Here is a 12,853-nt window from a genome sequence, read left to right as displayed (position 1 = left end):
AATATGTTTAAAGAATGGGAAGATTTTTTATTGCAGGCTGAAAGGTAGTTACAAGTGGAACCCCTGCTTTTGTATGTTTGCTCTTCGTACTGCAAACGGTTTTCCTGTCTTTCGTTATAGCCTCATCAATTGCACAAATGGACTATCAATGTCCTACTCTGTTCTTCAAAGATTTCATCAGAAGAACAGACCCGTCTGATTCGGGTTGTTACTCCTTTAGACATTCCACTGAAAGTATTGTTATGGGTCAGTATAACCCTAAATTCTAGAAAAGAACAATTGCAAAGATTTAACTTAAAACTGAATAAATTATTTACAGTAATTTATTTTTAAAGCTATACACGCTATAATTGGCGTCGATTTTGAATGACAGTGAAAACGCATGTGTTTGTCTGCTTATAAAAGTTACCTTTATTCTGTCAATTACAATGGTGAATTCCATCTCGTTACAAAGATACAGATTTTTAATTGCTAATTTTCCTGCCAGGAAAGTATTACCTTTTCATGAATATTGATGAAGGAAGAGCGAAACCGACCTCATTGCGCATGTCTGCCGGAAATCCGGTGGCCGTTATTGTTTGCCTAATTAGATATCCGACTTGATTTTTAATATGCTTAACAGTTGTTAATTTGAAATACATACATGTATAATAAATAAAATACGTTTGTCACTCACGATACCCTTACTTTTGCACTAACACTTACAGGTTCTAAATATAGCACATAGGGGAAACACATAGGTTCTAAAAATAGCACATAGGGGAAACACAGAGGTCTACGTCATTATTTTTAAAGGAAGTATTCATATATACTCATAGAATCGTTTTTTTGTACTTGTATATTGGACAAATTTATTCTTTACTGAAAATATCCTTTCCTTTAAAAAACTATTACAGTTATGAAGAAATTTAGCTGTCGATATCACGTGATATGTTGATATTCATTAGGAGGCATTGCTTTCCTGGCAGGAAAATAAATATTTTTTATTGTTAATATTTGATGTTTTTGTTACGTGATCGAATTGAGCATTATAATTAACAAGCATAAAGGTAACTTTTTTAAGTAATCAAACACATACATTTTCCCTGTTATTTAAAATTGACGCAAATTATTGTATTGTCAATATAGCGTGTATAGCTTTAAAGACAAAGATACAACTTATACAAAGAATCCTAATATAAGAGTGTCTGTTCCAATGGATAGCTAGTCTCAAAATAAAATTACATTATATTTACCTGCATTAAAAAAAAAAAATTCATGATTGTTCATAAATATACAGTAAAATTTTATAATTGATTGCTTAATTTACAGGTTTAGTCGTATTTAGTTTTACAAAACGATTTGGCAACATAGATATATGCATGTTATTATGAGGGCACAGTTACACTCACCATTCGTGATAAAGACGGTTAACTTAAAAAAAAATTTCAATATCAGAGGGGAAAAATATGTGTTGCGTATGGGAATTGAACCCCAGTGGCTCATTTCGTAGCCCTCTGTCTGTTTCAAGTCGCGATGTCGTCGTTCAATCACTGCAGCCATTTTGTTTGCTTGAAAATAATCTCAAAAGCACTCTTTTGTAGACTCGGTACATTTGAAAATAAAACAGAATTTGAGAATTTTTATTTTGCTTAATATTTTTTAAAGCGGTGGCTCGGTGATTTCAGAATGTTTTATGGCGGCGGATTGGTAAAACTGGATTCTAGATCCACTGGTTTCTTATGTAATCTGTAAGTTGTTGAAGGACGGCTATGACTCGTTTTTTCATCACTCTAAACATAGAATTGATGTGGTTCCATTGAAGAAATGACAAAGCTAGTAGCTGTCTGATGAGGATATGGACACTTTCTCTCTGTCTAGCTGTCTGATGAGGCTGTGGACACCTTCTCTCTGTCTAGCTGTCTGATGAGGCTGTGGACACCTTCTCTCTGTCTACAGGTGGTGACCAGGCCAAGCTGCTGTACACGAGTCCACACAGCCTTTGTCCAGTTTAATGCACAGCCCTTCAAGGTTACCAGTGGGTAGCCATCACCTGACATTATTTAAACAAATTGAAATATTTGTGAATAGTAAGATAATATGAAATATTTGTGAATAATATCGATAAAACAACATTGATTAAAAGAGAAATTAATGTTCCTTTAAAATAGTCCTTTTAAATAAATGTTTTGAAACACGGTACATGCTGTGTTGTTAAGTACATTAGTACAATATATGCGGCAGTGCGTGGTTTGTGTGTGTGTGTGTGTGTGCAATATCATGTATGTATGTTTTAAAACGTTACTCACTTCTGAAACATTGTTGTTTTCTTTTTCCTTCTAATTTGACATCTTTTAATGTGTTTGTTGGGAAGATGTGTTTGTTGGGAAGATTTCTTTTAGTTGTGAGTATGACACATTAAGAATTTTACCATTAACTTCGATGAGGTTGCTAAAAAAAGAATTTAAAATTATATGAAAGGATTTCTGTTATAAAATTTAAAAAAAGAAGAAATTCCTTGAAAAATTGTATGCCATTTTGTTTTAGTGAATTGTTTAAAATTTAACTTTCATTTACTTTGTTATAGAGCAAAGGCATTACTGCATTAGATTATAATGTTTTTATTGTGGTTATATTTAAATCTTAAATTATTCCAAAACAATTTTAATAACCTTTCAATTGTATGTATAAATACGAGTTGGTAAACAAAAATGTAAACCTAGCAACATTAAGAATGGATATTGCTGGAAAATAATTAAAAACCATATATTGATATTAAATTAAACATGACATATACCTTTCAAAAGAGACGGACTCAACGTTTCCTTGAAATGTCTCCTCTTCTGCTGGAGCGTCTTTTCTGCAATAGTTCAAATTTAGATATAGTAAACACATGTACTCGGCTACGTTGACGAGCCGAAATAAAAATGTAAAGTGGATTAAAGTTACATATAGATTTTCTTTAAAATAAAGAACGCGCAGATAAAATAGACATGTTAAACACGTACATTATAATTTAAGAATGATAATAAAGCAATGAACTTTCAATCAAGAAAGCTTCCCATTGAATAAAATGGAAGAATAATGACAAGAAAGTATGGTGTAAAATATTATTTATTGAAACATTTATAACTCTGCATGCAAAGTAAACAAACTATTTAAAGTATTTTATTTACAATCATCTGAAGGAAATTGACATTTCTTTATTTGTCTGAAATAATACAAAAAGTAGGGCATGGGTAAGTGCACAATTCCATGCTTTACTTGATCTGCTTTGTAAAATAGACATACCACGTATTAATCAATAACAAAGGACATACAGTGGTCATAACAAAAGTCATAAGTGGACTTGACCAGTCATCTGGCAATGCCAGATCCCCAGTCAAGATCGGATCCGCTAGACTTGTGAAAATATGCTTGTTTTGTTCTATTTTCTCCAAAACATGTTTAACATCCATTTTATTATGATCGAGGGTCAAAAGAGTTTTATACCTACTGTCATGAAACTTTACTTCGGGAAGTTGGTGCATCTTGATCTTCTTTAAATCATGCATTGAATTAGACAAATCATTCTTACTTGCCTGGAAAAACTCTTTAATAAAGAGTTATTATATTTTTATATGCATATAATCTACTTTAAACGTTTTTCCTTTGCATACATGTGAATCGGTCATTATCAAATGGTCACCATTGCTAATGTGGCAGCCACAAGAAACCTTCATCTTGCAGTAATCACATCCAACTAGAGACGAGCTCGTTGCAAGCAACGATTAGGTCTTCCGTCATAGCTGCGTCATACTTGTGACGTAATATAAAAATTGATACCTGACCATGGTGCAATAATAGATGTATAAACACTGTGTAAAAGAAACAAAGTACATGTATATAAGCAAATACAGATCTTTAAAAGTTGTCTGAAGTTTGATTCGCCGCATGTTGTTTTTTTGCATGTGCATTTTATTTTGAGAAACTTATCGAATCATCATAATTGACTCAATATACACAGAATATGGACGACGATTATAATCACACAGTGGGTATGCCCGGTATGAACGTAAAAAGACCAAACATTTTACTCGCATTTTTTATCGAAAGCAAGGGCCAATGAATCTTTTAGAATGTATGCGGAGATCCTGGAAATTTGACAGGGGGTTCTGAAGAATAATTTTGTTTTTTGAGGGGGGGGGGGAGGGGGCATGCGCAGATAAGAAAAATTTTCCTGGGGTGGGGGTTGAGTGTCTGACGGTTATTTGAGTTTGCCTGGGGATGTCCGAGGCATATTTTTGTAATTTTATATTGTACATGTAATGGAAAGAAATTTTGCGGGGGTTGGGGTGGGGTCTGGAATCCTCACCCTACTCTTCTTGATTCGCGCATGGGGAAGGCCGATGCCGGTAATTTGACGGTAATTTTAACCATTTTTATTTAATTAATCATTTTCAAAATTATCGGAATTCCAATATTACCTTTAAACGCAGTTAAAACTTAAAATACGAACCATTTAGTCTTGGTGAGTATTCGGCCAACATGCGTCCGCGTACGAAAGAAATGGCAATATTCAAGAAATTTGGATGGACGATCTGGGTCCTAGGTCGTCCATCCGATTCTTTTTCAGACTAAGAGCTACAGAACTGCACTTAGAGAATATCAAACTGATTATGTTTATTTATTTTGTCTCAAAGAATCAGTTTTTTAAATAAAGTTTTATCTTAAAAAAAAAGAAATCGGGCACAATTTTCAATGTTAGCATTTTACAATTTAAAGGTCTAATCAAATTTTGAATGAAGTTTCAAGATACTACTCTTCGTTGTTTTATACGAAATATTGCGTGGAAAAAAGATTTACATCGCATATATATTATAGTACGAAAGCCTAGTGAGGTCAAATATGAATGTTAAAAAAAATAATAAAATGTCGTTATAACGAGATAAAAAGTCGTTATAACGAGATAAAAAGTCGTTATTACGAGATAAAATGTCGTTATAACGAGATAAAAAGTCGTTATAACGAGATAAAAAGTCGTTATTACGACTTTTTTAAGTCGTTATAACGAGATAAAAAGTCGTATTAACGAGATAAAAAGTCGTTATTACGACTTTTAAAAGTCGTTATAACGAGTTAAAAAGTCGTTATTACGAGATAAAAAGTCGTTATAACGAGATAAAAAGTCGTTATTACGACTTTTTAAAATCGTTATAACGAGATAAAAAGTCGTTATTACGAGATAAAATGTCGTTATAACGAGATAAAAAGTCGTTATAACGAGATAAAAAGTCGTTATTACGACTTTTTTAAGTCGTTATAACGAGATAAAAAGTCGTATTAACGAGATAAAAAGTCGTTATTACGACTTTTAAAAGTCGTTATAACGAGTTAAAAAGTCGTTATTACGAGATAAAAAGTCGTTATAACGAGATAAAAAGTCGTTATTACGAATGTGTGAGAAAAATGAAAGATGAAAAGGTATATACAGTCAAACTTGTATTAAGCAGTCACCTGCGGGAGGCACCCAAAGTGACCTCTTAACAGAGGTGACCTTTGAATAGAGACTTATGAATTTGCCAACATCAAATACCTTATTAAAACAATTATTGGATTTTATTTTAATTATATACTTGATATTTAGCATAATGTTTCAAAATGATAGATAAAGTAATTGATTTGGTGTTTTTATAGTATCTATTATATTTACAAATAAGTACGAACACATAACAATGCATTGTGCATGCAATTGTTTATAATTTTTTTAAAATTGTTGGAAAACGTCATTACGTGGTAAAACCTTATCGCTGACATTTTCACAATAATAACACTAACTATTTACATGAATACCGTATATTTAGAAAACAAACACTTTTAATACAAATCAACAGTTTATTTTTTAACCGACCGTATCTGAACTCAAAATCATATTATTAAATTCAGCAATTTTCTCTTGCCTCGCCGCGGACATTTTTAACACCTATTTCATTCATGTTTATAAAACAAACATTGTTAATACATGTTTGAACAATTCACTTGATTCCCATTCGTATCTGATCTGCTAATTGCGTGGACCCTGAGGTCCACGCAGAAAATATATAAGCGAGGTTAAACCGGATGCTATGGGGAAAATTCAGCTTGCGCATGAGCTAGCATGGTTCTTGTGCGTAATGGGTAGCTCAGGGAACCAGGGTAGCACACGTTAATCTGAATCGGGATCGGGATTCCATGCCATATGTACACATAAGTAATTGTAAAGTTGTCGGTAAACAGTACAGAAACAAAGTATTCCTTTAAAAAAAAAATGATCGGCATGTGATATGAACTGTCAGTATCATGGAATAAGTTAATGTTATGCCGAAACTACAACATGCATCAAATAACATAAATCGCGATGTTTTGTTGTTTTCCGAATACACATGTAGCTTAATTAACTTTACTTTTATAGTAGGCGAGGCTAGAGTACTTCCCGATTAAAATTTTTTTAAGCATTTAAGTATGATTGAATAAGTATGTGACCGTATATAAATAGATGATTGAATAATTATGTCACTGTATAAAAGTTTAAATATCAAGTAAAATGCATCAAAATATGAAATTAATTTTCACGAAGCTGTCACTGCATAGTTTACATAGTTAATAGTGCGAGGCTTAATGTGTGCGCAAAAAGTAGATTTCGCCAAATGCCTGATACTATACATGCAATCTTCATTAATATAGATCATAAATATTTTAGAAGTATGAACCCTTTAAATTCTGAGGTAAAAAGTCAGGGCTATGCAAATTTAGTGGTAATGTAAACCATTCAATTTCAAGAAAAAGTGATCTGCATTCATTATTTAATGTGCTCTCTCTCTCTCTCTCTCTCTCTCTCTCTCTCTCTCTCTCTCTGTGTGTGTGTGTGTGTGTGTGTGTGTGTGTGTTAAGAGGGCTTGGGTCGATGTCCTTTTATATCAGTTTGGCCTCCTTGAAAAGAAAAACTCCATATAAAGATATAAAAAATGATAAAAATTTAAGTCAAAATATATGATTTTTTTCTTTACCAAATAATTGTAGATAGCTTCAATAATCATTTCTAAAAATATTCAGGTACATGAAAATCGAATGGTTAATTAAAATTTAATTTTTTGGCACACACCCCCCCCTCCCCCCTCCGCCTTAGCTTGCCTGATTTCAACTTCTTTACTTGTTATGCAAAAGGTTAACAATAAAATAACATCACAGCAAAATGAAAATCAGTACAAATGCTTTTGCCATTTTTGACATATAGAAAAGCTATTAAAAGAATCAGAAAATATATTTAAATATTATACCTCACATTTTTATATAAAATTGCATTTACCCAATTGCAATGTGTCAAGAATTATAAAAGTCCTTGCAAAGTTACGTTTGTACTTACTAAAATTTCGGATTTTTCCTTTAAGTGTACTAATATTTGCAAAGTTACGTTTTTACTTATTAAAATTTCGGATTTTTCCTTTAAGTGTACTAATATTTGGATTATTTTAAATTGCTCTCTTCTGGTTTCTTCTTTTTTAAAACTATAATAATACCTGTTAGTGCATATTGGTAAAAGTGTACTTATGTTGAATTTAAGAAACAATCAATAATTTGAGGTCCTCTTAAGTATAATGTTCGATCTCTTTGTTATTTAGATAGACCCTGAACTTATAACGTCAATGAGCGATCAGGAGCTCTCAGTATACATCCCTTTGCATGGAGATAGAATAAGAGTCAAGCGCTTTTTAGAACAAAGACAAAAGAAACAAAAACAGAATTCGAAAAGAGAGAATCTTCTTGCGGTGTTAAGAAAAAAAATTGAAGACCCGCGACAAAAGCGCAAATTTAATGATTTGTCTGAAGAAGAAGAAGAGCAGCAACTTGAAGATATGCGACCTAGGCAGATAGGAAACAAAAACGCAGAAAAACAAACCAGAAAAATTGAGTTAGGGTGGATGCATGGAGGAGTCCAAGTAAGACTCAAAAAGGGGGGAGGTACCAGAAAAGTTAGTATTAAAAAAAATGCAACAAAAGATGACTTAATAAAAGAAGGAATAAGATTGTTTTTTCCTAATGGAGAATCACCAAAAGGACCAATTACAGACTTTGTGACTGACCTGAGAGATTTCAGTGGTAGGAGTGTTCGAAATGAGATGACTGTTAAAGAAATATATGATGAAACAAAACTTTCCCTATTGCGTTTCTATTTTACAACAAAGGAAAAAAATGAACTCAAAAATGCTGAAAAGGATGAAAACAATGAGATGGACGCAAATGAAATATCGCAAGATGATAATAAGTCAGACGACGAAGACGAACTTCCTGATCTACACGTAACCTTACGTCACAGGAGAACAGCATCTCCGGAACATGACATTTTGAAGCAAGCAATACAGCTGGCGGGAATAGATGAGGAAATAGATGACAATGTTTTAGATGAAACCCCTCCTCCGAAAACGCTTACGGAACGGAAAATAACAGTACATAGAGGACATGTTCTGAAAGAAATGATCCAGGAGTTTAAGGATGTTGACCCTTTTAAAGATCTCTGTACTCTGGACGTGATACTTCCTAATGGGATGTCCGAAACTGCCGAAGATGGAGGGGGTGTTACTAGGGACATCCTTTGCGAGTTCTGGAACTCATTTTTTGAAGAGTGTACTTTAGGAAGCGCATTCAAAGTACCATGCCTGAGACATGATTTTGGAGAGTCTGAGTGGCATTCCGTAGGGAAAATTATTGTTTTTGGATGGAAGAGTGTTGGACACTTCCCTATACAGCTTTCGATTGCTTTTTTAGAGCAATGTCTATATAACACAGTTAAAAGCAACATACTTGATGAATTTTTAAAGTTTATTCCGGAAAGTGATGCGCAGTGTCTTAAATCTGCCTTAGAAGACATTGAATCAGTTGATATGGATGAGTTTCTTGAAATTTTAGATCAACACGAAATAAAAAGAGTTCCTAAACAAGATACCATTCTCAAGATTTTGGAAGAAATTGCACATAAAGAACTGATTCAATCTTCTATGTTTGTCATAGACTGTATCAGTCCTTATCTTAAGAAACTTGGCATTCCAGAAGATAAGCTGAAATCAATGTACGAAAGTCTTTTTCCAACAACCAGGAAAGTTTTAGCGTTGTTGAAGTTCCCCGAAACCATGTCTCAGGAGGAAATAATTGTGTCAAATCATGTACGTCGATTTGTCAGAGAGCTTGACATTTTTACCTTGAAAAAATTCATGAGATTCTGCACCGGGTCTGACTTGCTGCTTAAAGACAAAATTGAAGTGTCATTTGTGAACGTTCAAGGTTTGGCGCGCCGCCCTGTTGCTCATACTTGCTCGTGTTTGCTTGAAATTCCGAAAACATACGAAAATTTTCCAGGTTTTAGGACGGAATTTTTGGCAGTTCTAAATGCAAATGTATGGGTAATGGACATTATTTGAAATGCCTCAATACATGCGCAGTACATATTTACACTGGCGAATATGTGTTGCTAAAAGCGAAACAGATCGTAAATCTTTTAACTTTGATCTTTAATTTTTTATGTGTTTTATGAAAAGAAGCATGAAAGGAAATACTTGTATGCTCAGTTTTAAGAAGCCTTAATTTCAGTTTTGTTTCTTTTTAAATTCTTTTTGTAACAAAGTTTTTGTTTAGATTTTTTATGATATCAGCATTAATTTCATAAAAATGTAATTCTATATTTTTCTTGTACATGTGTACATGTATATAAGTAGGGAACAGGGGAATTGTGTATTGATATAAGAAATACAGCCAATAATTATTAATAGATCTAAAGTTTGCAAATTATAAGACACACTTAAAAACTACTAGTACGTAGATTATGATGTCATTTCATAATAAGTGTACATCAGAACCTTTCACATTGATTATGTGTTGTTTGATGTTCTTTAACATTCAAATATCTTTGTCGGGAAGCTGATGATATTTTGTATTGGTTTGTTCATTAAAGCAAAATGTAAAAGATTGTTCTTGTGTGCTTATTTTATAATTCATATATTATACATGTATGTAAATTACAGAACAAAATGTGTATGACCAGTTTTCGAATTTCTCATTCAATATTTTGTTCCTCCTTACAGAGAGGGCATGCATAATATCAACTAAATATCAATGTGCAAAAAGGAGTGAATATATCATTTTGACAATGCTGAAAAAGGAAAAAAAATCAAAAGTATAGAACAACGTGATAATCGTTATAGAAAATGGGGCGGGGGGGGGGGGGGGTGCTATATACCAGTTATTATTACAGCAACAGTCAAAGTAACAATTATTTAAGGAATAATTTTAATTTTTGCCCAGATTATCCGATATAACCTGGTTTGAGGCAGTGCACGCTTTTTTATAATCCGCGAATAGATTAAAAAAATATCAATTGTAAAAGATAGAAATTATTTAAAATTTGAATTTAAATAAAAACTGTAACACGCGCGTGAAAATGGGGTTGTCAAGAGGGGTGGCTACATAGCTAACCAGGTTATACAAAATAAATTATTTTTTTTCTGTGTGTTTAGCCAATCAGAAAGCGCGTTACAACTAGAATTAATATATATATAAATTCTGGTTGTAACGAAGCATTTGATTGGATAGAAAATTTTTGTTAAATTTGTATAACCTGGTTTGCTTGTCACAAGACACGTCACAATGTACCAACGTCAAAAACGTACTAATCCGCTTGACGTTACGTTTGAATTTTGAAGAGGTAATTATCATTTTAAAAAGTAAAACGCACTCAATTCGTATAATTAATTACAGAAAATTAAATTATAAGGAATGAACTCATTATCTACCCAAGTTATACGAGTTTACCTGGGTTGGAGCAATTTACGCTTTTTTATTATCCGCTTCGCGGATTATAAAGCGTAAATACTCGTATAACTTGGGTAGAAATTGAGTTCATTTCTTAATTAGCTTTAAAACGCCATACTATATGAATTTAATATATTAAAGAAAAATTATATGTTAACAATACCCAAACCTTTACAGACAAAAAAGTTTTACGTTAATATGAAATTCATTAGGCAATTGAAATATGTGAATTGTCAGCCATTTTATTTAAATGTTTTATATAAACTCCTCATATTCTGCAATTATGTCATTCTAAATAGTTCTATCGAGCCAGTAAAGTAAATTCCGTTTGTCATTGTAATAGACAATCATTAAGTCACAATAGTTCATAGCTGTTCAAGAATCGCATCTCTAAGACTTAAGTACAACTCTTTGGCACTAAATGCATTGTCTGGCATGACATCTCCAGTTTCCTCCATTATATCGAAACAGAGTTCTTTAACAGTGTCATCACATGGGTGTTCTGGTTTTGGGGTTGTTTCTTCTTCACACAAGTTAACTTCGTGTGTATTAACAGGGCAAAGTTGGTTCTCACAACCGAACAGCTCAGGCAAAGTATACATCATCAGTGGACGATTTCCTTCGCGAAGCCTGTTAACACTCGACGAAATAGTGTGGGTATTCCACATTGCTGCCAACTCGTCCAGGTCTTTCTGTCAAAAAAAAATTAAGAAGTGCTAGCCTAGGCCTACAAAACTCAGAAACTAACCGCCCACTTACGAGTTTGATCCCTTTTAGTTGTATAACTTAATAATTCAACAAACACTCAGAGAGAGAGAGAGAGAGAGAGAGAGAGAGAGAGAGAGAGAGAGAGAGAGAGAGGGAAAAGAGAGATATTTAAATTTTACCTGAATTAGCTTGATGAAACAGAACTGTATTAAGCTTTTGTCGAGAAAGGTACCACAAAATGACGTACTTTCATTATCACTGGATAGGTTTTGGAAAAGATCCATCCAAAATTGTCCTACTTTTTTTCTCAAACATCCCCAAAACCACTCTATTCTATGATTATGTGTGCTTTTTCCATAAAGAAAGCTTTTTTGTCCTGATAATTCATCCTGATGGTTACGTCTAAGAAAAACTTGCATCTGTTCAACATGGGTGTTTTCTGTTCCCATGTCTGTTCGAATTCGTTTTGGAACACCTTTCTTCCGTCGAACTGCTTGAATAAAGTAGTAAGCGATTACTTTAGGATCACTGTTTGTTGTACTAGCTTCTAGCCACATTATATTTCGCGAAAATCCGTCGATGCATCCGTTAATAGCTATGCCATATGGCTTTAATTTGTCATATGAATCAATGTGCCATACAAAGTCTGGTCCCTTACTAACGTATTGGCGTCTTTTTAAACGTTGCCTTCTTCGAGCTGCCATCCCGCCCGGGTCTAGTAACTTCATTATTTCATATACACTGTCTCTTGGAACACGTAGATTATTTTGCAAGCATTTGAGATGCATCCAACGGTAACCATGTAGTTTTCCAGCAGTCTGCTGCTGCTGGGCAATGAATATCGCAGCATCCAATAGATCACTATAATCTTTTCTTCTTCTCATATTTAAACGCCGTAGGATGCGCTTTAAGGTTGAAACGCTAATGACAATATGATGAGTTAAGGCAAGAAAGGCTAGAATTTCCGCATTTGACAAACCAAGGTAAAAATACCGTTTTACTAGTTCTTCAGTTTCCATTATCACACCTTTAATATTCCATTGGTATTTCCTTTACCTTAAAGATGTATAACGGTATATATATAGCAATTTCTCGTAATAACGACTTTTTATCTCGTTAATACGACTTTTAAAAGTCGTAATAACGACTTTTATCTCGTTAAAACGACTTTTAAAAGTCGTAATAACGACTTTTTATCTCGTTATAACGACTTTTTATCTCGTAATAATGACTTTTTATCTCGTTATAACGACATTTTATCTCGTTATAACGACTTTTTATCTCGTTATAACGACTTAAAAAAGTCGTAATAACGACTTTTTATCTCGTTATAACGACTTTTAAACTC

Source organism: Magallana gigas, chromosome 10 (assembly GCF_963853765.1).
Source record: "Magallana gigas chromosome 10, xbMagGiga1.1, whole genome shotgun sequence".
Taxonomy (NCBI): Eukaryota; Metazoa; Mollusca; class Bivalvia; order Ostreida; family Ostreidae; genus Magallana; species Magallana gigas.
Note: the sequence above shows the minus strand (reverse complement) of the source record.